The following is a 4,767-nucleotide window of genomic DNA, read 5'->3' as shown; positions in this document are numbered from 1 at the left end:
CAGTTTATTTATACCTCCCGCCTTCCCACGGATGGAGGTGGGATTACAACCTTAGTGCAATTTGCAGTTAATACAACAATAAAATGCTAACACTGAATTTACCACGAATTCTTATTAGTTCTCTAAAAATTACAGTTCATCCATTAGCCAACAATCAGAGTCAAGGAAGAGCAATCGTCATAACCTTTTTATATGGTATTGATGTCAGACTAACTGGACGATAATTGTTGGGATCCTTTTTTTCCCCCTTTCTGAAGATGGGGACAACGTTTGCCCTCCTCCAGTCTGCTGAGACTTTCCTTGTTCTCCAGGAGTTCTCAAAGATTATTGCCAATGGCTCCGATATTACATTTGCCAGTTCTTTTAATGCCCTTGGATGTAGTTCATCTGGTCCTGGAGACTTATATTCATTTAGATTAACCAGATAGTCCTGTACTATCTCCTTACTTATTCTGTGCTGAAATTCCCCTATTCTTTCCTCTGCTCCATTATCCACAGGTTGAGTCTGTGGTTTTTAGACTTTCTTGCTTGCAATTTGTGTATCTTTAAATACAAAAGTGAATATTAATCTGAATAAACATATTGTCTATACATATAGAGAACCATATGGGAATTGATCTTAGAGCATATCAAGCCTGAACTCTCACTAGAAATCAGGGTGACTAATGTGAGCCTGTTGCACTTTGGACCCATGATGATATGACACAATTAAATGGAAACAATGATAATGCTGGGAAAAGTGGAGAGAAGTAGAATCATAGAATCATACAGTTGCAAGAGACCACCAGGGTAATAATAATAATAATAATAATAATAATAATAATACAGTTTATTTATACCTCCCGCCTCTCCCACAGATGGAGGTGGGATTACATCCTTAAAAAGACACTTAGTATAATTTGCAATTAATACAACAATAAAATACTAACACTGAATTTACCACGAATTCTTATTAGTTCTCTAAAAATTACAGTTCATCCATTAGCCAACAATCAGAGTCAAGGAAGAGCAGTTGTCATAACCTTTTTATATGGTATTGATATCAGACTAACTGGATGATTCTCTTTTTTCCCCTTTCTGAAGATGGGGACAAGGTTTGCCCTCCTCCAGTCTGCTGAGACTTTTCCTGTTCTCCAGGAGTTTTCAAAGATTATTGCCAATGGCTCCAATATTACATTTGCCAGTTCTTTTAATACCCTTGGATGTAGTTCATCTGGTCCTGGAGACTTATATTCATTTAGTTTAACCAGATGGCCTTCAAGCCTCTGCTTAAAGACCTCCAATGAAGGAGACTCCACTACACTATTAAGACGCATGCCCCCAGGGTGCCATGACACCATGCACCACTCCACATGGCCCATGGTGTCAAAGCGCTCCTCTGGCACTGCATCCATATCATGCAGCACCAAAGAAGTGCTGCCAAGCCACAGCAGCACAGCCATGTCACCCTTTCCAGGGCACAAAAGGTGCTGCTTTTTGTGGCTCTTTTTGTGCTCTGGACAGGCTAGATTGGGGCTGTGGCATGCAGTTGCAGTTTTAACATATATAATCTTCCACCATTCCACTTCCTTCAAGGCTGTCTGTACAAGCCCTGAAGTCAGAGGTAATATATGTGATTCAGTGAAACAATTATATAACATCTTTCCTCAAGATTTCAGGTAACCAGTGCAGGACAAACAGCAAGAAAAGGTCTGGCAGGGATCTTCCTACTGGCCCCTCACCATCATGGCACATCTGCTTGAGGCTACCACTGTGAAGAGGGTACCACTGCTATAGGTTTCCTGACCCTTCTGGAGAGTCACCACCACCCCCCCCCCCCCCCCCCGGTACCCCTCTTTTCTGAAGCCTCTTTTTCACTTGAGGCAGGGAAGACTGGTGGTATTGCATTCACTTGCTCACAGACCACAGGAGGGATACTGTCCCTCCTTCTCTCCCTCTCTGGAGTTTATCACACTAGCGGGATCCCACAGGAAAATGGGAGTTAAACGTGTTATACTGTGAAGATAACCTGAAAATGCCCAAAGTTTATCACATGACATCACAGTTAACGTAAATAATGTGAAGTTAATCCACAATTAAAGTGGAGAAAACCAGCAGCTTTTAAAATTTGGAACAAGCTGAATTTTAAAAGTTGCTGATTTTCTCCGCTTTAACTGCAAATTAATTTCACATTGTTTTATTTTAGCAGCAATTCAGTTTGATAAACTGCCTGAATTTTCAAGCTCTGTTTAAACTGGAATTTAATTTAAATTGCATTTAACTCCTGTTTTCTCACGGGATCTCTCTAGTGTGATAAAGCTGTCTGACAGGTCTTTTCCTGCTGCTAGGTGCTGGCAGGAGGCTATCACACCTTTTTTCTCCCACAGGGCCTTCTAGAGAGCCAGTGCAGGAGGGTTAGAGAAGGGGAATCCTTTCCAAATGTTGAAAGAAGTGGATGGTTCATATAATTGTAGAATTGAAAGAGACTACAACAGCCATTTGTTCCATATATATATATATATATATATATATATATATATGGTAAGATACCTCTCTGAGCAGAAGGCCTTTGTGAATGCCTGGTGAGAAAATGGTCCAGGTGCTTAAATTCTCTGTGGAATGATCCAAGGGACCCATTCTAATTTTACTGCTGATGTAGCCATGGATCATGTCAAAATCCAACCAAAAATTCAGCCACCCAATTTATACATAAAAATTTCTAATTTTTTAACATTTAGCATTTCTGTATAGAAAAACAAGAAATAAGAGATATATAGGACAAGACAAAAGCAGAGGCAACAGGGAAAAAGACACAGAAGAAGAAGAATCTAGAGAAGGCAATGGAGGAAGTCAAGATATGAATGGTAGAATATAGTGAACTGAAATTTTGAGAAGTGAATGAAGGTGTGAGTGAAGGAAGATAAGAAGGAAGTATGAAGGAAGGAGGAGAAGAGAGAGATGGAAAGACAAGGTAGAAGGATATTATTATTATTATTATTATTATTATTATTATTATTATTATTGGGAAGTACAATTGACAACATTAAAAAACACCATATTGTTAAAAACATTTAAAAACCATATGCTAAAATAGGATTAAATTACTACAATAATTAAAACAAATTCAATTCTATAATATGAAATACTTTAAAAAGATAAAAATGCTTAAAATATATTAAAACAATATACACCTCAGGCCATTCTTTAAAAGCATTCTGTTTTGAATGCTTGTCTGAAGAGGAAGATTTTTGTCTGTCGGCAGAAGGTCGAGCTGCTCTCGTAAAAGAGAGCTGACATCTGGTGTCCCTCAGGGTGCCATTCTGTCCCCCGTGCTCTTTAACATTTACATGAAGCTGCTGGGAGAGATCATCTGGAGACACGGGGTGCAGTGTTATCAATACGCTGATGACACCCAAATCTATTTCTCTATGTTTCTCTTCTCTGCAGGCCTGCCTTGGATCAGTAATGGACTGGATGAGGGAAAACAAACTCAGGCTGAATCCAGATAAAATGGAGGCACTCACAATAGTACCTTAAGCCCATGCATGGAGATTTGCCAGCCAGTCCTGGACAGGGTCACACTTCCCCAAAAGGATGAAGTTCACAGTTTGGGAGTACTCCTGGATCCGTCTCTGCAGTTGTTATCTCATATAGATGCAACAGCCAGGAGTGCTTGGTATCAGCTTTGATTGATACGACAAGTGTGCCCTTACTTGGACGGAAAGGACCTTGAAGCAGTGGTACTTGCACTGGTAATCTCTCGTTTAGATTTCTGTAATGCGCTCTACCCCTGTAACAAGTTTGGAAGCTTTAATTGATTCAAAATGAGGCAACCAGATTGATGACCGGCACATTCAGTTTTGACCATATAAAGCCAGTGTTAAAATCTCTTCACTGGCTGTCAATTAGCTGCTGGGCACAATACAACGTGTTGGTTATCACCTTTAAAGACCTACATGGCTTGGGCCCAAGTTACTTGCAGGAACACCTCTCCCTACACAATCCCCCAGCAGCACTCTCAGAACATCAGGGAAATACTTATTGGAACATCACAATACTAGATCAATGACAACTTCCCACAGAGCATTTACAGCTGTGGTTCCAAAATTATAGAATAGCCTACAGGAAGAGATTCTCTTCTGAAGGCAAATAAAATTTTAATTAATTGCTGTAAAATAAATTTTATTTTTAAACAAAACATATCCATGGGTGCACATTATTTGCTCATAATTCATGGGCAATAACTGCACACTGCACATGGGAACACATTGCACATGAATGTGCACATGCATTTCTTGTGCATTGAGATGAATTGTTGGTGTCTTGGTTCAGCTAAATCAAATTGCTATTCAACACACAGTTTGTAAGGCAGACTTAATATAAAACTGTGCTTGTACAGAATTATGCTGTTGGATCTAGCAGTAGGAGTTTGACCAATGTCTCACATAACTGTAGTAACAAGGAAGCATAATAGAGTACACTCCTGCCAAATACACTGCACTGCACCTACAAGCTATGAACAATATGCCTGCAAACCTAAGTTATAAACAAGTGCATTTTATCTCTCTCTCTCTCTCTCTCTCTCTCTCTCTCTGTGTGTGTGTGTGTGTGTGTGTTAGAGAGAGAAGGTGCAAATGCAGGCTAAATGCTGAACATAGAGAAAAAAGTAATGACCACAGAAGAAATAGATAAATTCATCCTAAACAATGAGGAAATTAAACTAGTTAGAGTTCCCATACCTAGGATCAAACATTGATCAGAACAGCAACTGCTGTCAAGAAATCAGAA

The sequence above is a fragment of the Sceloporus undulatus genome, chromosome 1 (genome assembly GCF_019175285.1).
Source record: "Sceloporus undulatus isolate JIND9_A2432 ecotype Alabama chromosome 1, SceUnd_v1.1, whole genome shotgun sequence".
Classification (NCBI taxonomy): Eukaryota; Metazoa; Chordata; class Lepidosauria; order Squamata; family Phrynosomatidae; genus Sceloporus; species Sceloporus undulatus.
This window is presented reverse-complemented; position numbering follows the sequence as displayed.